The 22,951-nt window shown below is 42.0% G+C and overlaps 1 protein-coding gene across 1 annotated transcript in view; it reads left to right on the top strand.

The window, feature by feature from the left end:
* The first annotated feature begins 13,137 nt into the window (after nucleotides 1-13,137).
* FYN (FYN proto-oncogene, Src family tyrosine kinase) overlaps nucleotides 13,138-22,951 on the top strand; it is a 216,377-nt gene continuing 206,563 nt past the window's right edge. Inside the window, 1 exon segment of the mRNA XM_023254266.2 lies at nucleotides 13,138-13,266. The gene's annotated coding sequence lies outside the window, so the exon portion shown is untranslated.

Below are 22,951 nucleotides of genomic sequence, written 5' to 3'. Positions count from 1 at the left end.
CTGTCTTTCTAGCTGTTCTTCCTCATTCTCCTCTGTCTGACCCCTCATGGCCTAGTCCTGGGCTCTGTCTATGTGATCTCATCACTTTCCATTTAATTACCACGTATACTCATCATATCTCCAACCCAAACTTCCCTCCTGAGTTTCAGACTCAGACATTCAACTGATGGTGTCCCAGGAATCTCAAAGTTAACATGTTCAAAAGAAACGTTGATTCCCTCTTCTCTTCCCTCAGTCTTCCCTAACTTAAAGAGCTACTCAGGTTAGAAACCAGGGTCATTCTTGGTTGCCTTCTCATGCTCCACTGGGCCTTCCCTCCCCTATTTTAAGCAAGTCCTATTGTTTCTCGTTCCAAAATAGATCCTGACCCTTCTTCTCCTCTCCCTCCTCCATAAACCCCAATCCCAGCCAACATCATCTAGCCTCATCTCCACCATTACAATGACTTCCCAACTTGTCACGCGGTATATTCTCTGATCTGTTGTTCATAAATGGACATTTTTTTTTAAGTGGAAAATTTGATCATGTTATTCCTGCTTGAAGCCCTTCATTGGGGTCCCATAAATTTTCAAATACATTCCAAACTAGTTATCACACTCCAAAAGACTCTGCATGATGTTTGTCTCCCTCTTCCATTTCATTCCTCACCATTCTCCCTGCCCCTTCCCTTGCCACATTGGCCTCCTTTCCATTCCCCCAGGGCCTTTGGCACATACTGTTCCCGCATACTGAAATGCTCTTTCCACTTCCTCTCCTCTTCACCCAGAAGTCTCCTGCTCATCCTAAAGGTCTTGGTTTGTAGGTGACTCCTTGTAGAGGCCTCACCTGGGCACTTTCTAAGTACTTCCACTCTGCCTTCCCTGTTCTCTTCATAGCACAGTGTCTCCCATAGAACAGGCTCTCAAGAAACACTTGTTGAACAATGGACGAGTGGGTACTTTGCCCAGTTGAATTTTTATTAGTGTTTTAATATTTTCGTGTTAAGTTTCAAGAACTGCAAGTACTTTTTATGTATCAAGTACAGTAATGCTTTCTCTTTTATCTTTTGCTCTGATGTTGGTGATGTTTTAGGTCAATAGATGTTTGTTGCGTTTATGTACTCAATTCCATCACTTCTGTCCTCTGAAATGCTATCTCAGGTGTCAAGCATAGGCTGGACTTGCTCATTCTATTTACCCTCATTTGTTCTATCCGGTACTTTATTGTTTTGACTTCTTTACATTTTAACCTTAAATCCACGTGGAGTTCATTCTGCTGTATAATATGATGTAGGGTTTAACTTATACCAATAATATTCATTCACTATTTCTTTCATTTATGAATGATTTGAAATCCCACATGCTAATGCTAATTACATGCTAATAAACATTTGAGTGTGTTCCTACAGTCTTTAGAATATTCCCTTTGTCTGTCTATCTATCCCTGCACCTGTACCACTCTTTCATTATCTGGTAAGGTCAATACGCTCCCATTACTTAAAAGATTTTCAAGGGTGATATTGACTACATGAAAGTTTTCAAACATTTTAAACCATTCGTACTCAGTTTTTCTTTCCAGATAAATTAAAAAAAAAAGACCCACTAGAATTTTCGTTGGAATTATACTCAACTTATAGTTTAATTTGGAGGACACTGAAATCCTAACATTGTTAAGTCTTTCCTCCCAAGAATATGGTCCATCTCTCCATTTAAATTTTACAATTTATGATTCTTAGTAAAAGTGTGTGGTTTTATACATAGGTCCTATTCCTTTTCAGGTTACATGTGGTAGACACTGCCAATGCCCTGCCTACCAAATAACTTTGGCATTCCTGTCTATGTGCCAAGCAAGGGCTGCTTCCTGGGCATCCCTGGAATGAGGGATCTTTTCTATAAGGGGTCTTTTCTGGGAGTAAGAGTACACTAGGCCCATTGGCAGGGCCAGCTGGAAATCTGGAGTTTATGTCCCTAGACATATGCTCACATTGTCTTCCACAGGGACCCAGTGTAGTAATGCTCTATTTACCCCCAGAAAATGGCTTGATGATGCATCTTCTATTGACTTTCTTCCCTCCTCCCTCTCTTTCTCATTCCCGGACTGGGTTCCCAGGATGACTCTTCAATAAACAACTCTAACTCTCATCCTTGTCTCGGGGTCAGCTTCTAGGGAAACCCAAACCAAGACGTAACCCCTAATTATTGTTGGTGGCTACTGTAAATGGGACTTTCAAAAAGTATACTTTTTAACTAGCAATATAAGAAAGGTATTGATTGTTTTGTCTATGGCAGAAATATATGTACGTGTACTCATATATTCAAACATTAATTTTACCATGAAAAAATGAGTACTGTTAAATTTCTTTACATATATACTCAAATGTGCTGCAAATTACTGTAGATATTATATATCTATACATACTATATCTATGTATGTATATATATACATAGTATATCTACATACTATATATATAGTATGTAGAGTTGCATATACAACCTCCATGTATATAGTATTTCAGGGGCAATTTGGAGAATTTAAAGGGTGATTTTGGCTATGCCTAATTTTTACCTCACTGTTTTTAGAGCCTCATGATCTTTGTGAACTGGCTTCCTTACTGAATTCATTTCTTAGTTTTAATAGCATTTCAATTGATTCTCTTAGCCTTTCCAGGTAGACAATCACATCAACAGGAAATAATAAGAATTTTGTCTCCTTTTCATTATTTATACCTTTGGTTTCTTCATCTTGTTTTATTGCATTTACTGGAATTTTCAGAACAATGTTAAGTATTAGTGGTGAAAGGAATGTCCTTGTCTAATTTCAGATTTGAATAGAAATAGAATGTTTCTCTTCATATTGAGACAGTATGTGCGAGAAAGTGTTTGGTGAATGCATACAGCTTATCCAAAGGCAATTAAATAAGTGACAAATAAAACTGAATTAAAATAAATGATACGTTGAATCCAGGGTGGAATGAATACCTTTCAGTTTATACCAGCATGAATATTTTCTAATTTTTCAATAGACCATTTCTAATAAACTTGATTCTCTTAATTAAAAAAGAGCATAATTTCTATAAGCTCGTCTATCAGTTAAGCCTGTTTGAGATCTTCTCTGGCTGCTTTATGTTTCAGTGACTTTTGATTCCATGGATCATATGAAGAGGGCTTGATTCCTCAGATTGGTCTGGGGCCTCCAAAGTTCAAGACAGTTGACCTCAATTTATAGTAAGCTAGAACAATTAAGCCTCTAAAATGAAACAGGGATCCTGGGATTCCATACCCACACTTGCCAAATACACACTCCATGGAACTATCTCTGCCCTTATTATTGGTTCTGACAGACTCAGGTGTTTTCACATAAACACAAATTACAAAAATTTAAGATAATTTTAAAATTTGGAAGTCGTACCAGCTATGGTCTTCTAAGTTTCCTTTTGGGGTTGCTTCACTAACTTGGTCAGCATTTTGTTTTGTTTGTTTTGAGCCTGGCCCTCTTTATCAAGCCGGACAGCAGGAGGGCAAGAGATGGTTTTGCCAGGGCATATGTGAGATGGCACCAATTTTAAGTTAGCATCCATATCTGTTGATGGTGTATGAAGGGCCAAACTTCTTCCTTGAGGAATCCTAGATGCAATTTTTTATTCCTCAAAACTTTTCAAGTTCTATTCTTCATGGATATATTTTGATAACTCCACAGTTCACTTTATCCTTTTCCCAACTCCTATTTTCCCCAGATCAGTGATGGCAGGTTCTGGGTCAGCTATGCTAAAGTGGGAGGTGAAAGGGAAATAAACACTTTCTACAAGTTCTTTAAAAAATTTAGTCTGTTTTAAGGCACAAAGAGTTGCAAGTACCATAATTTATGTGACTAGTCACCTATTGACGCTTAAGACATGTTTCCAATCTATTGTGATGCAAAAATGCAGAACTTATTGTCCTTATACATACACTATTGTGTACATATGTAAATACGTCTGGCTACATTGAACGTAAGGAGATATGGATTGGACGGACACTGATCTAAGAAGCCTCTTCTTAGTGGATCTAAGTAGTTGACCAATCAAGTTAAAGGAAGAGAAACCAAAATGCTGAAGGGAGATCAGCAGCAGGACTTCGTAGATCATCCCCCCGGAGGACTGCTCAGTATTACCATCTCCCAGTGTGGCAAGATACTCACCAAAGCCATTTCCTCTTTTTCCTGCTGCCATCACTAGATTACATTTCCCGGCTCCTTTGTCTATAGGTGTAGCCTTGTGACTATTTCTAGCCAATAGAATGTGAGCAGAAACGCTATAAACCACTTTTATGTTGACTCCTAAAATTGGCCATGCAATTCTCTTTTCCCTTGTTCCCCAGTGACATCCTGGTTGAAGGGTGCCTCTGTCCCTGAATCACTTTGTGAAAAGTTGCTCAACAGAAACCCAATTAGACCATGACCTTAGAGAGAAGCAAATCTTTGTTATGTAAAGCCACGGAGATTTGGGGATGTCTGTTAAGGGCAGTTGGCTTTTCCTACTAATACACTCACATCTGTATATCTCTGATCCAATTTTCAAATACGCAGTAAATAATAGTTGGCTCTTTATGGGACAATGGGACAAGTGCCTACTCCTGATGGCAATGGCTAGCCTGTGCTATTGAGGGTCAGTTCATAGAGACATGGTCTCTAGAAGCCCACCTCTGGGTTTTGGTAGCTATTCCCCAAAAGTGGAATTCACTGTGAGCTGGGAAGCCACTCACTACAAGAATGTCTTTTACATGAAGGATGATAATAAATGGGAAGAGACTGGAGCCGACTGAGCCTCTTATGCTGCCAGGGTAAAAATTCTACCAATGTCCCCATTCCTCAGAAGTTCCACATCCCTATAAGACCTGTCATAAATCCTTCATTCCCAGAGACAATGAACTCTCCCATTTGAATGTAGAATAAATGAAAGTTAAAGATCATTCATGTGAGACATTATGTTCAAGAAGACATTGTGTACCTTGCCAAAGAAATTTAAGTGTGGGACCTAGCCTGTCACCCTCTCACCAGAAAACAGAATCATGACTGAAGAGGAAGAAATTTTTGTTAAATGAGCAATGACACTCAATCATGGAAATCCGAGGTTCACAGAGATATGGGTGAACAGTTGCAGGGTGGCATTTGTCATTTTTTAAATTCTGGCCCAATGTCTCGCTTCCCTTCCTATTTTGGGGAGAGCCCTATTATCTGAGTTGGTTGGGGGCAAGGTCTTACCATTTTCCACAGAAGCTAGAGAAAGCCAGATACCCCTTTCCCTCTGCCTCTCGCTCTCCAACCACCCTGAAAGCTACAGTATGGCCCTCCTGTAAGATGCTACCACCCAAGAATTTGAGGCTTCAGTAAGTGAAATGAGAATGAAAAGAGAGTGTAGAATCTACTTCCAATAGTGGTAGAAGGTCCTTGGCGGTGTGACGGCCCCAACAGAACATCCTAACCAGGCCTCAGATGTGCCCCTGGGTGGTGGTTCCTGATTCCTGCCTGATTCCTGTCTGATTCTCTGAGTCTACTTTTCGAGTTCTCTCACTGATTCTCTGAGCTATACAACATCCTTCTAATAAACTACTTTTCTGCTGAAACTAGACATAGTTCACACTGCTCGCAACCAAGAACCTTGACTGATAACAATGATTTTCTTCTTTCTGTTCATTTTTTTTCCTTTGACAGCCTGACACATAGAATATTTGAATACTTGAAAGTGGCAAGATGAATGTTATAAAATCTACATCTCATACAGATGTAGATCACTAAAGTAATTAGAAAGCTGAGACATTATCTTTTCTTTAGGACTACATCAGGCTATGACCAGAAAAAAATATCTGAATCATCAAGGACACACTCTTGGAGCTCTACCAGATCAAACTCTCTCTCTCTCTCTCTCTCTCTCTCTCTCTCTCTCTCTCTCTCACACACACACACACACACACACACACACACGCACAGCACACAGCACATGTTGGGCCTCACTGCATAGGTCTTGAATGTCTCAATCAGTTTCAGCTCACCCCAAGGTCAGGCCTAATCATCCTATGCCTGCAAACTGGGAAATATGAAAGCTTCTGATCCAGTTATCTGTACCAGTGGCTTAGCCACACAGGATGAGCCTCAAGCACCATCACTGCATAGAGTGGCACCAGGAAATAGGTAAAAGTGATTAGTCAAGACTGGTCAGAGTGGGAGGGACAGCTAATCAGGCTGTAAGAGAAAGGGACAGGCCATCTTACAATAAGAGAGCCTCCCTTGTTAGACTCCTGCAAGGTCTCCAGTAGGAGATCTGTTGGCAAATAAATACTATATATGAAATCAGAAGTGTTCTCATTGAGACCTTCAAGATTGACTTAGTCCCATCCTCACACACTAGAACCACATCAGACAATGATCCAGGCTTCCCTTGGGGAGTCAAGCAATGAATCAAAAAACACCGTTTTTGATCATCACCATCTTTCCCACCCTCCCTGTGGTTTGGCTGGGATATAGGCTCTCCTCCTTTATCGACCCAATTTTTTCTTTCTAACAGGCCTGGGTTGTCCAGTAATGACCCTGACACAACGAGAGCATGTTTGCAGAGGTCAGTGGACTTGGGCCCTAAAACCACATTCGTAATAATTCCTATCTTTTTAAGAGGAAAGGGAGCTAAAGCCACATGCCAAGAAGGCTCTGCTGTGACCCACCAAGGGGAGCAACTATCCAGTTTGGATAACATTTAACATGAGAGAGCTGGAATGAAGTGCTAGCAGAATCCCAGCTACGGCAACTTTGCTGGACCTCTTCCAAAAAGAGGTCTCACACCATCTGCTCTTACCCCTTCCTGAGCTCAGGCTGGGGTGTAGCAGGGAGGGTCCTTCCCTTTCCATACGAGATTTTCCCGGGACCATCTCCTGCTTTTGGCTATATTCTGAACATCATGGATTTTCAAGTAGGTAGCCTTTTCTTTAAGAACTTGATGATATGAGATATCAGAAGCAAGAATTTCACAGTAAACCAGGTGTGCCAGGTACACAGAGGTTAGCCTTGGGACCAGTTCCTGGTAGTGTCCTGCTCTTAGAATAAGTAAAGATTTTTGAGAGTCATTCTTACAAGTCCCAAGGAGGTCCACCAGAAACCAGTGGCAAGGCTCCTTCAAAAGGGAAGAAAATCAGCAGGGAAAATAAGAAGAAGATAAAAGGGAAAGTTAAAGTAGCAAAGACAGGAAAAGGTTTAAGTTTTATTGTTTCTTCTGTTAAATAGTGAATAGATGCCCAATTCAAAAAACTTCAGAAAATTTTTAAAAAAAGATAAAAAACAAAGATGATCTATAATTTGATAACTTAGAGAAAATCACTGTTAAAATTTCTGTGTATGAACTTGCATACTTCTCTATGAAAATTTATATGTAGGTAAATTTTAAAACAATGGAATATGTATGCATAAAAATATAGAGACATTAATTTATTGTGAAAATCCTTTCACATAAATAAATAAATGGCTTTATCATCATTTTCATGGCTGTGTAGTGTTCTATTATAGACATAGCTTGGTTAACACACCCAATCTCTTACCAGTGGATTTTTCTCAATTGTTCACTATTATAATGTTGTAATTACTCACATCATAGGTACATCCTTGTAAACTTCTTCCATTCTTTCCCAGAAGTAGCCTTGCTGACTGAGAGGTACATACTTTTCAAAATACTTTTCATAAATTTATTAAATTAATTAATTTATTAAACTTTTCTTAAATTGTCATCCAGAGTGCTATGTCAGTTAACATTAGGATGTGGGTATCTACAGGTGTGCTATTTCGAAGGGGCACACGCACCCCAAAGTTTATAGCAGCGCTATCAACAATAGCTAAAGTATGGAAAGAGCCCAAATGTCCGTCGACAGATGAATGGAAAAAGAAGATGTGGTATATGTATACAATGGATTATTACTTGGCAATCCAAAAGAATGAAATCTTGCCATTTGCAACAATGTGGATGGAACTGGAGGGTATTACACTAAGCGAAATTAATTAGAGAAAGACAAATACCATATATGACTTTACTCTTTTGTGGAATTTAAGATACAAAACAGATGAACATAAGGGAAGCGAAGCAAAAATAAAAACAGGAGAGGAACAAAACATAAGAGACTCTTAAATACAGAGAACAAACTGAGGGTTGCTGGAGGGGAGGTGGGTGGGGGGATGGGCTAAATGGGCAAGGGACATTGAGGAAGACACTTGCTGGGATAAACACTGAGTGTTATATGTAGGGGATGAATCACTGGAATCTACTCCTGAAATCATTATTGCACTATAGGCTAACTAACGGGGAAGTAAATTAAAACATTAAACAATTTTTTAAAAAGGATGTGGGTGGGGGGTGGGGGAGAGGGGAAAGTGGGTGATGGGCATTGAGGAGGGCACTTGTTGGGATGAGCACTGGGTGTTATATGGAAACCAATTTGACAATAAATTATATTTAAAAAGTAAAATACAATAAAAAATAAATAATAAAATAAAATAAAGGATGTGGGTATCCATGTCCTTAAATCCTTTTATGTCTTTGGCCAACTGGGTAGTTGCAAAAACCATCTTTGCACTGCTTTGGTTTCAAGTGAAGTTGAATTTCTTTGCATGTTTTTAAAAAAAATTTTTTTTTCAACGTTTTTATTTATTTTTGGGACAGAGAGAGACAGAGCATGAATGGGGGGGGGGGGGGCAGAGAGAGAGGGAGACACAGAATCGGAAACAGGCTCCAAGCCATCAGCCCAGAGCCTGATGCGGGGCTCGAACTCACGGACCGCAAGATTGTGACCTGAGCTGAAGTCGGACGCTTAACCGACTGCGCCACCCAGGCGCCCCGTAGTTCTTTGCATGTTTACTGGCCATTTTGAGATGCATTTCCTTTGCCCATGTTTTTCAATCGGAGTGTTCATTTTATTTTCTTGTTGATTTGTGAGAACTCTATATTAAGCATTCTTACCCTTGTCATACATGTTGCTACTGAGTTAACATTTAAAAGAAGATGAAAACTAAAATGTAATGAGGCAAGAAAATATTTGGACCAATAAAATAAAAAATAAGGAAATGTTACTTTAAAAATGAGATAATAAGCAATTCTGTTGAGACAAAATAAACCCCAGATAGAAACAGGAAACTGTAAGGTAAAGAAATAGAAAAATAAAAATGGAAAAATAAAACATTATATATATATAACATAAATTGCCATAATTTACATACATAATTTATATAACATAATATACTTAACATATAATATATATTATAATTATATAATATAACATATTATATATTAATATAAATATATATTTATATATATAAATATAAATAAAATAAAATATTTTATTTATAATATAAATAAATCATAATATATTATATATGTAACAATATATAATATATATCATTTTTATATAATATAATAACATAAATTGTCCAGAAGAAAATAAAAATAAATCAGGGGTGCAGAGAACAATAATGACTTATCCCAAGTAGGCCAAGGACAGTGTCATGGACCTTTCTTTAATCAAGGTGTTTGCAGAGACCTGCACAGATCAAAATGGGGAATGGTATCCAAATCCTTCACAGTACTCTTACACTTGTTCAGGCCATTAGCAAATCCTCCAGAGGAAGCCAAATCCATTTAAAGCGACTTTTAAGAAGGGCAACAGATAAAAAGGTAGGCAAGGAAAGAATTACAAAAACAGGATGGAGTCGTGATGGAAGCAGGTTAATCTGTCATTTTAATTGCATTGTCCCTTCTTTTTGTTCACTAATTAGATCAAGAAGCTATTAGAGTTACAGACGCTAAAAAGTGACTCTTTTTGAAGAAAGCTTAAACAAGAAGATGTCTTACCCCACCAACTCCAGGTTTCAGGTAAGATAAATTGAATCCAACATGGGATACCAAAGGAGGTCCATGTCTTACGAGTATTTTTTTTCTGAGAGTACAGGACAGTTTATCTTTAAATAGGAGGAAGGTATGCATAAACTTTTTGCATGTCGGTTTAGTCTTCACAAAGCAGTATGAGATCAGTTTTACTATTTCCCCACTTTATGTATGAGAACGCAAAGTTCCACAAAGGCTAAGTGATTTGCCTCATTAAGTCGCTGTGTACGGGCACCTGGGTGGCTCAGTTGGTTAAGTGACTGACTTTGGCTCAGATCATGATCTCATAGTTTGTGGGTTGAAGCCCCACGTTGGGTTCTGTGCTGACAGCTTGGAGCCTGGAGCCTGCTTCGGATTCTGTGTCTCCCTCTCTCTCTGCTCCTCCCCCACTCGTGCTCTGTCTCTGTCTCTCTCTCTCAAAAATAAAAATAAAAATAAAACATAAAAGATTAAAAAAAAAGGTGCTAACAGTGTGTGCTATGGAGCTGGAATCAAAAACAACTCTAGGCCACTGCTATCCAATAGAAATATAATATGAGCCATATATGCTATTTAAAATTCTCTAGTAGCTACATGTAAAAATGAAAATAAATAGGGGCACCTGGGTGACTCAGTCAGTTGAGCATCTGACTCCTGATTTTGGCTCACGACACAATCTCATGGTTAGCGCCCACATTGGGCTCTGCACTAGCACTGTGAGCCTGCCTGGGATCAGCTCTCTCTCCCTCTCTCTGCCCCTCCCCCTCTCACACTCTCTTAAAATAAATGGCAAACTTTAACAAAAATTACTAAATAAATAAACAGGTGAAATAAAATTTAATAACATTTTCTTTTTTACATTTCTTTTTTTCATGCTAAATATTTGAAATCCAATATGTCTTTTACATTTACAGCATGCATACCTTAATTTGCACTAGCCACATTTCAAGTACTCAAGTACATTTCAAGTACTTAACAGCCATGTGTGGCTAGCGGCTGCCATGTTGGACAGCCTGGTTCTAGACCAGTGGTTCTCAAGATGTGATACCCAGATCAGCAGCAGCAGCACCACCAGGAAACTGTTAGAAGTACAGATTCTCCACCCCTGTTCCAAACCTACTGAATCAGCCCTCTGGCAGTGGGGAACACCAATTCATATTTTAACAAGTCCCTTCCAATAATTCTGATATATGCTATGGTTTGAGAACCATTGCTCTAGACGATTGCCTCTCCAACCCACTTCAAATCTAGGACAGCCATGGCAGGCTAGTACTAAGGAAGAGAAGCCCCTTCTCTTAAGATCAACAATTCTTGGCTAGATGAAGTTGGTATTCTTGTGTGTGGAAATCCTCTGGTCCTTGTTGTAGTTCCATTTCTTGGGACTTTGGAATGAATTGCCAGACATATAATTTAAAACATGGTTTCATTTATCATTTTGTTTAAAGGAGGAAAAAACACCCGACACTAACCACCCTATACTATTACCTTGAGTTTAGTTATTAAGTTCTCTTGTCCTCAGTTTCCTCATCCATAAAATGAGAATCCTTTAATAAATGTTGGCAATTTTTTTTAAACACATTTATTTTAGTAATCTCTACACCCAACGTTGGGCTCGAACTTACAACACTGGGATCAAGAGTTGCATGCTCTTCCCACTGAGTCACCCAGGCGCCCCAGGAAACTTTTTTCAAAGTACTGTGTACAAAAAAAAAAGTCAGCAAAAGTGGCTGATATTTTTAAACTATGGTTAAAAAAAAACTAGTGGGCAGGAAGGTAATATAGATTTTGAGCATAGAAGCAGAAGCTAATTCACTTCTATATCTCAGAACATTAGATTTGCTGAGGGGGGAGGGGAGGGTTCTTGCCAAAATTACTGAGGAGAATGAATCTGAGCATGCCTTAAAGGAGAACTTTCAGTAAACAGGAATTACCTATAAAGAAAATCAGGAAGCCAAAGTGTTTCTTTTTATGAAGTTACATCCTGCCATAGAAAAGCTGGGTAGGAAATAAAGACTGATGCGCTCCCAACTGTATACTAAACCGGTTATTATTTCATTAAGGAAAATCTGAGCAAAAGCTCAGATTCAGTGAAGGAAAAAAAAACATGAGAAGCTTACATGTCATGAGAAACCAAAGACAACCAATAGCTACAATTAAACACGAGTTGGGGAAAAACTATACAAACAAATCTCTACTCTGATTTCAGATTCCTTAGTCCACACTTGCCCTCTCCACCCCTCCCCCTATTTTAGTAATACTTCCTCCAGACTTTTGCTTGAAAATGTGTGTCCACGAAAATAGGAGACTAATAATCTCAATTTCCTCCTTCTCCCCCCTTTCTCTTTATGATTAATAATACTTTTAAATTTTGCGTTTCCAGGGTTCTCTTGGTTTTTCCAGGTTTCTGTGATGGTTTTTCCGGGCTGCTCGGCACTCTTAAGTTCGATTAGAGAAAACGTTTTCACCACCTAACACTTTCCCAATTTATCCTCCCACCTTCAAATGAGAAGACACAAGAAAAGGCAAGATCTTGCCCTTTTTGGAGGCAGGTGCCCATGGTTTGGGGGGAATGGCAGATGTCTTTCTGCAGTGGCAGCCGCAACCTTCCGCAAAGCAGAAACTGCAGCTCACACTCTCCCCTACTTCCCCCGCCCAAACCCACTACCTCGCAAGTCCACACAATCCTTAAAAGCACACACACAAACTCCTCCAACCTGGCATCCCCTCTTACACCCCACACCGCACGCACGCCAGGATGCCTGCTGCCACAGTAACGCTCAACCCACCCAGTGGCCCCACCCCTTTCGGTCCCGCCCCCGTCCCAGACACCAATGGTCGCCGCCCGCAGCTCCCGAAGGGTGCGTTGATAGGGCAGTGGGGCCTGCCACTCTCAGCGTGCGTCCCGCCCCCTCCTCACCCGGGGCTGGGGCTGGAGGGGCCGGAGCATCAGCGTGAGTAGCTGCGAGCAGCCGCGGTGGCGGCGGCGCGTTGTTGCAGTTGCGCCATCTGTCAGGAGCGGAGCCGGCGGGGAGGGGGCTGCCGCGGGAGAGGAGGAGGGGTCGTCGTGACCAAAGGCCGCCGAGACCCGCCCGCCGGCCGGCCGCGAAAGCAGAAGCAGGCTGCCCTCGGAGCCGCGCGTCCTCCAACGTCCGGGCGCGCGGCGCTTCAGCCAGCGCACCGAGAGCTCTCTGGGCACACACAAAGCCGCCGCCCGCGCCGCACCGCCCGGCGGCCGCCGTCCGCGCCAAGGAGGGATCCGGCCGCCGGGCCGGGGACACCCGGCGCCGCCCCCTCGGCGCTCTCGGAAGGCCCACCGGCTCCCGGGCCCGCCGAGGAACCCCCGGAACCGCCTCGGCCGCGCGGGAGGAGGGCGGGGAGAAGACCATGTGAATGGGCTCCGGAGCCTGAGCGCCGCGCAGGTAAGCGGCCGGGGATGCGCCCTGGGAGGCGGTGGGGATGCTGCGGAGACGCGGGCCACCGACGCCCCCGCGCTGCGCCGCCCCCGCCGCGGGGCCCCGCGCTGCAGTCTCCCGGCCGTCGCCGCTGCTGCCTCCGGGGCGCCCCGCGGGGCTGCCGGGGAGTTGGCCCCGCTCGGAGTCTTCCCGCGGCCGCGCGGGAGGACACCTCTGCGGGGTGCGGCCCTGAGGTAGCGCAGGGATGGGGGGCCCGTTTCCTCGCCTGCGAGCGGGCGCAGGGTGAGAATAGGAATTGTCAGGGGGGCGAGGCTGGCCCAGACTCCACCCTCGCCCTCCTTTCGGGGGCCCCCCGCGGGGACTCGGTCTGTGTGTGTTGTTTTAATGTCAGGGATGATGTAATCACTTAATAATTGATGCCCCGTGCTGCTTCCCTCCCCACCCCACCCCACCCCTGCCCCACTCCTCCACCTCTCGGCCTCCTTCTGCGGTCGTCGCTTTCCTCAGCTCATCCTCCTGCCTATTTCTGGCACCTCCCTAGCACTTCCCCCATCCTCCCCTTCACTCTTCCTGTGCCACCACCCGCCCAACCTTCCCCTGTCCCCCTTGCTGGAGCCTTCGCTCTTCTTCCTCTGCCTCCCCACCCCTTCTGCTCCCTCAACCTCCTTTCTCTTCCCTGCCCGCTGAATTTCCTCTCTACTTCCCCAGATCGATGACTGTTTTTTGTTTGGTCGCCTCCTCTCTCTTATCTCTGCGGCCACAGGCGGAGGGGACTGGGCCAGAAAGAGGCCACCGAGGTTGGGCCCAGGCGGAGATTTGCTGGGACTCAGTGAGAAGCGGGATAATAAAATCACCCTTCTTGCCCCTCCTCCCCTTAATAAATCACACAGACTCGCCGGGTGTGTGTGTGTGTGTGTGTGTGTGTGTGTGTGTGTGTGTGTGTGTGTGTGACACAAAGAGCCCTTTCAGTGTACAGAGAGGAGACGCACAAAGTACCCAAGGATGGGCACGATGATTCTTCTTTCTCTTCACTGGGGCTTCCCTTTCTCTCAGATAAAGCAGTTGATTTTCTCTCTGAGAGTCTTTCCTGCCACATTTACCAAAACATAAAAGGCCCCAGATGCTGCAGGGTGGCAGGTGCTGTCATTTTGCTGTATTCATGGACCCAGTAGCGTTGACTGGCAGCTGCAGTACTTCTTAGATTTAAGGGGGAAATGATTCCAGCAGTCCCAAGAGTTGCTTTCTTATCAAGATAGCCTTCCTCCACCTTGTTTGAACCTCCTGTCCTCTGAGGATAGGTACTAAAAAGCTGGGGTAGGATAAATCGGTGTGGGAGCAGAAGAATTTGGCTTCTGAGTCAGATAATTAAATTAGTATTTGATACGAGTGAGGCAGCTAGATTTGCCTCTTCCCTCAAGTCTAAGAAGTGCTGAAGTCTTGAAATTTTGTCTGCCCATTGGTGTTGTTTTACCCTTATATTTAAACAAGTTTCCGGGGGCATCAAAAACACAGCATTCAAATTGGTATTTGGAAGGCCGTGGGAGACTGTGTCTCTTCCCTGCTTCAGGGGAGTCTTCAGACACCCACATCCTTCCTCTCACCACCCCAAGCGACTGCAATACTTTCCACCCTTTGTGCTCTTTCTCCTGAGTCCTGGCCCCATGGGTACTGTGCTTTCAGATGAAGGGACTCACAGACTTTTGGAGGAAGTGGTTTGTTAACTATCTAACGTTTGGGGGTAGGGGGGCCCTTAACTATGAGCCGAGGATGTAGAGAATCTTTTGATTGAACTTTGAACCATCTGTTTGGTGTTCCTCTCAAGGAGGAAATGTTAATGTAAATCTGGAGGCTTAATGTTCCATTTTGTAAGCCAGTGGCTATTACATGCTTAATTGATAATATGAAAACGTAGGTTGAACCCATTGATTCCTAAGAGCATGGCTCCTTGACTCTTGTCTTAAGTTTGTTTTTCAAGAATTTTATTAGGAAAGAGTCATTTTTCAAGAATTTTATTAGCAAAGAATCATGATTCATTAAACATTTACTTCTGTACTTTCTAAGGACATTCATCATGGAACTTTTTATATTTAAAAAAAGCAATAGGGTTAATGGGTATGCTGTAAAAACAAAGGGTTGTTTGTTTGATGCCAGACCCAGGAAGGAAAGTCCGTGCACAATAAGCTCACACTGTGTTGACCGAGCTAAAGAGACTTAATGATAAGGTTGAATGTGAACAAATGCACACTCTGCTTTCTGTACTTTATGCTTTGTCCTGGGTCTGGACTCTCCAATCCCATCAGATCTGCTTGCATTCTGTTTAACCTTTAGGGCTCAGCTCAAAAGTCTTTGATGTTTTCTTTATCCTCCCCACCAAACAAATCACCACGCCTCCAATTTTGTTTTCAGACCTCAGCAGCAGGCATAACGTTTGGCCTGTCTCTGTTTCCATCATTAATTGGTCAGCACATTGAGAGAAGGAACCTGGTCTTATCCTGTTTCAGTAAATGTGAGTTAGGTCTTTGGTATGTGCCAGGCACTTGGATTTATTAAACTAACGTTAGCAGCTGTAACAAGTAGGCCTGCAGAAACGTAATGGCTCAAAGGCAATAGACATTTATTATTCCCCATGCAGTAGTCCACTTTTTAAATGCCTTGGCCTGGAAATGACACCTATCACTTCCACTGACATTCTGTACACAAGGGCTGGTTAGGTGGCCGCATTTAACTGCAGGGGAGCCTGGGAAATGTAGGTTAGCCATGTGACTAAGAAAAAAGAAGAAATGTATTTTGGGCCAGCAGCCTTGCCATATGTTGCCATTCAACAAGGCACAGTCATTGCCCTCAAGGAGTTTGTAGGCTGATGAAAACTAAATTGTATGGAAACCTGGAGCATAAACCCATCATTTCTTTTATTCTTTTGATTTCATAAGTTCAGATCTTTTTATTTTAAACATGTTTCATAAAACTTTGCTTTTTGTTGGTTCAAGTAGTTCCCACTCAGTGATTACTTGTAATACAGTGATCTCATGCCTCCTGTGTTGACTTTGGTATGGTTCTTTTACTCTAGTAGAACCTTTCTTGGCCTAGATTTTTTTTATTTGTTGATTTTATAGACTCCCAAAGTGGCTGGGAGGGTCCTTAGAAATCACAGTCCTACCTTCTTAACTGAAAGAGGAAATTAAGCAGAGTGCAGAGGAGAAACTTCTTGCCTGGGGCCATGCTAATGAGAAGGGAGCCCTAGCCAGCCCAGCGCTCAGTCTTGCCTGGGTCCCCTTCACCACAAAGCTGTCCTGACTTGGTGATTGTGATATCTGCGTATTCCACGGAGACTAAGTGAGTTTCCAGACCTCCAGGAGCAGGGCAAACTGCTCGTGTTCTGGATAGTCTCTGTTCTCCACAGGCCTCCAAACCATTGGAGCAATGCTGTCCATACTATTCATCATAGTTAATAATGCATATATTTTTGCTACAAACGGTTCATTATATTCATCTGTTCTGGAAACATTAGCCAAGTGTGTTCCTGTGTGCAAGGCACTGGGAGATAGGGTCATGAAAATGAATGCATCTGCTGTCCTTTTCTTCAGGGGCTCACAGTCTGCCAGGGGAGATAAAAGTAAATAAATAATAGCTAATTTTTATCGAGCATTTATTATCTGTCAAGCGCTTTTGAAGTTCTGGTCTTAGCAATAATGATCTGAAGTGCTTTCACTTCTCTCCCTTTTACAGGTGGGAAATTGAAGCAGGGAGGTTAAGTAACTAACTGAAGATCATATAGTTATTAGGTGGTACAGTCACAGTTCAGGCCCAATTAGTTTGGTTTCAAATCCCTTGCTCTCAGCCACTAGGCAATATGCAAAATACTATATATGGATATAATAATATTAATTAAAATACGTTGCATGCCATAAGAGGAAGATAGCTAAATACTTTGGAAACTGATACTTCTAGTTGTTGTGAAACAACCTTATATTTAAATTTAAAAAGTTCAAGATGGGAAAGCAAAGCATGTTGATACTGGAAATACTTTTACTCTGTGTGATTTCTATTTTAAGCTGTGTCCTTCTGTGGGCCACAGATAGGTGGGTAAATGTGAATGGTCATACATATTTCCTCATTCAGCAACATTCATTCATTGTATCTACCATTTGCCAGACACTGAGCTACATGCTTCAGGGGCAGAGGTGTGATCCTGCTCTAAGGAACTTACCTGGACAAAGGAAGTCTCTGACTGCTGTGATTCTAGGGGCCCTCACAAGAGGAAGAGAGCACGTAGAATGGAGCATGAACTACACAAAGAGGTGGAAAAGTGGGGCAGCCAGGCAGCAAAGGTTGGAGGAGGTGTCTTTGAGATGAAGAGTAGGAGTCAGCTAGTAGAGTGTTGTAGAAAGGCCATTGCCCCGGAAGGCAAATGCACTTTTAGGAAATTGGAAGTAGTTTTTGGAGGGGGGCGGGGGGTATTGTAGAGAGACAGACAGAGGAAGAAGATAGGCTAGAGAAAAATCTGAGTGTTCTTGTAAGTACAGTTGACCCTTGAACAACTTAGGTTTGCACACGGTCCACTTATATGCGGATTTTTTTTTGATAAATATGGTATAGTACTGGAAATGTATTTTCCTGGTGATTTTCTTAACATTTTTTTCTCCAGCTTACTTTATTGTCAGGAATATAGTATATAATACATATAGCATATAAAATATGTGTTAATCAACTGTTTATGTTAGCAGCAGTCTCAGCAGTAGGCTTTTAATAGTTAAGTTTTGGGGGAGTAAAAAAATTATAACAAATTTTCGACTGCGTGGGGATTGGCACCCCTAACTCCTGCATTGTTCAAGGGCCAGAATGTCAGAATGCCATTTAACAGTTTTAAGTGGAGATGATGCTTTGATCTAATTTGTATTTTATAAAAGATTATCTGGCCACAGTGTAGGCTGTTGCAGAGGCAGTCAAGACCAATGCGGGGAAGGTAGTTATGGAAACTCAGATGAGCAATATATAAAAGTCTGAATGGAAGAAATGGAAGTGGAGATGGAACAACAATCACAAAAAAAAAAAAAACAGAGTAAGAGAGGGTAAGACAGTATATTGAGGGGCAGGGAAGAAGAGGGGTCCTGGGAAATTAGGTGGAGAGAAACATGCAGATAGGTAATACAGTAAAAGAGGACAGGTATGTCAAATGATGACTTTATCATGGACACTTAGGACTTTCAGGTTGAGGTATGTCATAGGAGTGAAGAGTAAGACTTAAATATACGTCTATTAGCAGCAAATTAGAAACTACTTGAAATAATGGACATGGGCAGTATACTCAGGGACTTTGTAGACAGGGCTAGGGGAGAGCCCAGGAATGGGGGAGGTTAGAGGAGCCCTGAATGGAAGAGCCAGAGTGTTGAGCAGGCCCAGGGGAGAGAGGTTTCCTTGATCACCAGGAAGAGAGGGTTATGCCCCGGACATTAAGCAAAATTAAGAATGAAAAGTGCAGTTTGATTTAGCACCAAAGATCTCCAAATCCAGCCAGAGCAGCATCAGGAAGATAAGGGGTGGAGGTCTAAGACTCTGCTGCTCCCTAGACCAAGATAGAAACATGTATCAAAACTGTGGAACATAGGACCTTAAGGGACTAGAGACCATGTAGTCCAACACGTCTGTTTTACTTAGGAGGAAAAATGAGGCCCAGAGAGGCTAGGTGACTTGTCCAAGGTGGCAGAGTCACCACTTAAGGTCCACTGTCAAGCCATTCAGTCCAGGCGAAGGATGTGGTCAAGAGCATGGACTCAGGTGTGGGCCGGGTTCAGCCCCTTCCAGCTCTGTGAACGGGGCCAAGCTACCTAAACTCCGTGCCTCCCTTTTTTCACCTTTAACCTGGAGATAATAGTTCTTACCTCAAAGCTTTGCTGTGAGGAGTCAGTGAGTTAATAAACGTAAAACCCCACATATGGGAAAAGTGATGAGTTTGCTGCTGTTGTTAAAATGTATGTGTGTGTGTGTACACACATACATGTAACAGATATACATACAATACATATATCCCTTAGGGAAGGAAAGGTGAAGATGTACTGTCTGCATAGAAGGAAATTTTGAATATTTTAGGCAGAGATTTGGGTGATGGATTGTCAGGTCTGGATCAAGAATTACTGGAAAGCTTGGAAAGTTTATATAGTATGATTGAAAACAGCATACTTAGCAAGTCTTTGTTAGAAATGCAGAGCCTTTTTTATTCTTGAGAGTAAAAAAAAACAAAAGCACTTTGAAGTTAGCCCTATCAAAGACTTTCTTGGTTTTAGTCAGATAACCAGAATTTTAACCTATTAACAATGTAAATCCCTTGAGTTTGACTTCAGAATGTCACCATACCTCCTGAAGACAGAACAAACTAGAGAGTAGGGGGAGAAGACCTGAGTTATGACTTTCATGCACTTGGTTCCTATGAATAAATGGTGATTTGGGTTAGAGAGAGAGTGCTCAGTGTTTCTAGTTGAGCAAATCTAATTTTTAGCCACTAAAACACATGAGTAGCCTAAACTGTATTACCTGGAGGGACTTGGGTGACATGCAGTACAGACAGCCTAGGAATAAGTGGCACTCTGGACTTGATTAGGACACAGTAATCCTAGAAGGATATAAATTGAACTGGATTTATTGTCTAATAAAAACGTGGGAAGGAAAGATAATGCTTACTGACTCATGAAACTTTAACAACGTTTGTAAGGCTCTGAGTTGTCGTAATGTTTGGATGAGAGCATTTCCCCATTCATCTCCATGCTTCCAGGGTGACCCACGTGAGGCCTCATTCTGGATCGGAAGCCGACTTGGGTCCTTCCTGGGTATTTTTAGGAAGCAGAGGTCATCATATATTCAGCCCTTGTAGACCCCATGACCTCAACAGCACCCTGTTGGTTTGGGCAAATGTGTATTGAATGTCTATTAACTATAAATTTGGGGGAGAAAAAAAATACAGCACGAGAAAGTTTTAGCCCATTGTTCATTTCAATTCATAAGGCTTTTTCTGAGGACTGCTTACTTCTGGCCTTGTGATAATATAAAAAACCATGTAGCACACCATAGCTACTCACCCCTCCTTAAATACACCATAAAAATAATAATACCTACCGCTTTTATTGCACCCCAGAGGCCTTGTTAAGTGCTTTACATACAGTAATTTACTTAATTATAACAACTCCATGAGGCGGGTGTTATTATCCCCATTGATCAAATGGGAAGACTGAGGCTCAGAAAGGTAAAGTGACTTGCCCATTGTCACACAGCTAATTACTAAAGAAGCCAAGTCTGTCTGGCTCCTAGGCTCATGCCTGCTTTTGCTCCAAAGCTGTGGTTCCTCCTTCCCTGCCTACTTTCAGATGACCTTGCCTTTGCTTTGCGGTTGTTTCTGTGTTAAGTGTTAGAGGATATAAAGACACCTTTTCCCCCCAGTGGAAACCTCACTACTTCATTACTCCTCTCAAGACTCACCTTCTGGGAAGCCCCCTCTTTGGTCCTTTCTGTGGGCCCCCATGGCACTTGATTTCTACCTCATCATCACCATCATCATAGTTGGACTTGTAAAGCAAGATGGAATCAGCTGGGTGGAAGAATGGGTGAATACTGGTCTTTTTCATTGACTTATGAGCTCTTTGGAAGTCAGGGACAATATCATATTCATGGTCAATTGGCCAACACAACACCCAGCACTATTCCATGGTATACTATCATTATTCCTACTTAACAGATGGGAAAACTGAGGTTTAGAGGTTAAGCGATTTAGTCAGGCTCACACAGCTAGTAAGCATTAGAGCTGGAATCTGAACCTGGACAGTCTGGTTCCAGAAATCTATGCTCCTAACACTAATTTTGTTCCATCTTTCAAATGAGATTGTAAGCCATGAGTATGGAGACAGTGGATATCATCTCCTAGCCCAGTACCTCACAGTCCATGCTCTGTAAACAGCAGCTCTCTTGTTCTTCCATCCACCCTGGCAGAACAACAAACAATATATTGAACTAGGTCTTAGCTCATAATAATAAGGAGAGAGTTTTAGGGTCATGGTTACATGAATATTCTCTGAGGATCTTACAGAGTGCATATCTCCAGGCCATCTTCTGAGTCAGTAGGTCTGGGGCTGTCAGGATTGAGCACCGAACTCCCTTCTGGATATGAGAATGGCAGTAGGGATGGAACCGTCAGGGAGGCAGCTTCTGAAAGACAAGGAATGAAGCAAGCATAGTGAGTCTCATCCACATTGATGGGAGCAGGCCGTGAAGTGGTAGAAAATCATCAGTCAGCCCGAGTCAGCAGCCGCCCAGGGGAGGCTGGGGATCAGAAATCAATCACAGAAAGACCACTTACTTTGTATTTTTAAGATTTCTAAGTACCTGCTTCTTTTGAATGTGCTGGTGGGATTTTATCTGATGAATTTAAACACTTTCATTTTTCTCAGAGCTTCCGTCTTTGAGGTTCCCAAAAATAGTAGGCTTTTCATGGAGTTGTATAAGGATTCCATCTGCTTTATACTGAAAAGTAGGGCTTTAATGGAAAATTAAAAATGAGCCAGATCGCCTTTCCCACAACAAAGCCCAGGGCACTTTTCCCAATTCTTTCTTCTTTTAATCCCCAGCAAAAGTTACTGAATCTGTATTTCTGTGGGATCACCCCCACCCTCCAAATTAAATTCTACCCAAAAGGCAAATAAACACTAACAAGTTTCTTCATTTCCATACATTGTCATATCTATTTAAAAGCAATAACAGTTTCAAATATTGTCACTTATAAAATTTGATTTTCATTTCAGTTTTCATTTTATTCCAGAATTGTGTGATCTGTGGCCTATAACTAGGCACATGCACACAAGGATACCTGAAAAGTGCTGATTTCTGTTCATGGTTTCTCTTATTTGCTCTCAAAGTTTGGAGGCTTTCACCTTTCATTGTAGAGTTTACTGTCTAACCTACAAATATAGAGCACCTCGTTGTTTTCAGTTGTAGGAGCTGAGTTATCAACGAATGCTAACATTCTGTCATTCTCTATCTTTTATCATCTCCTTTTACTTGAAAATGCCAATTCTGTGGCTGTCCTTTATATATACTGTTGCCCAGTCTATATTCTCTTGATGTGTTATGTCCTTCAGGCTCTCCTGTGGTTTGCAAATAATGATTGCAGTTGCTTCACTCCTATACCTTCTAAATTGAGTGAGGGGATGTTGATCCATGTGAAATGGATGTACCAGCTGATGTAGATACTGGTTCTCTTCCCTTGTCCCTTTACTTACAACCCAGTGAATAGGAGCAAAGACCAAATTCCTTAGGCTGGCATTCAACACCTTCCATGTCCACATTCTTAGTCATACTTGGCTCACCTCATTTACCACTCTACTAACACTTGATTAGCCAGATGTCAGTCTAGTATCTCATTAATATGAAAAATGTGTTCTGGCCTTTGTTTTCCCTTCTTGAAATCCCCTAGCCCTTCTTTTCCCTCAAATTCTACCCATTTTTCAATCCCAGCTTTAGGAAGTTTCCCCTAATCTCCTCATCCTCTTACATTGAATACTTATGACCAGTTGTCTCCTAATAAATGATGCCTTATGTTGTTAGTTAAATTCTCATAGGAGAGATCTAAGGTTCAGAGAGATTTTGTGACTTGCCCAAGGTCATATATCCAGTTACTAATTTAGTTTAGACTATAATCTAGGTCTCCAAG

This window comes from Felis catus, chromosome B2 (genome assembly GCF_018350175.1).
Source record: "Felis catus isolate Fca126 chromosome B2, F.catus_Fca126_mat1.0, whole genome shotgun sequence".
NCBI classification, from domain to species: domain Eukaryota; kingdom Metazoa; phylum Chordata; class Mammalia; order Carnivora; family Felidae; genus Felis; species Felis catus.
Note: the sequence above shows the minus strand (reverse complement) of the source record. Positions and strands in the feature narration are given on the sequence as shown.